Consider the following 318-nt stretch of genomic DNA (forward strand, 5'->3'; position numbering starts at 1 on the left):
CCCCCAACTTGAGAGGAGGAGATATGCATTCGAATCTTCCTATTTATGCCTATCGCAATGATGATAGCTTCTCCTTTCAAGAACCTTCTTCGTCTTCCTTTCTTTCTCTTCATGATAGAGAGAAGAGACAGTGTACAAGGAGGATGGAGAGAGGGCTATTTACATGGGTAGGTCTTACTAGTACTAGCGGGGAGACACGCTCGCTCATGCTGTGTCTCGAAGAATATCTTCGTAGACACACACATGTCTACTCATATTCCAAGCGATTTCAAAGGAGGACGTCGAGTCGAGTTCCGATAGCTAGCTAGCTAGATAGCT

This window comes from Cystoisospora suis (assembly GCF_002600585.1).
Source record: "Cystoisospora suis strain Wien I chromosome Unknown contig_9077, whole genome shotgun sequence".
Classification (NCBI taxonomy): domain Eukaryota; phylum Apicomplexa; class Conoidasida; order Eucoccidiorida; family Sarcocystidae; genus Cystoisospora; species Cystoisospora suis.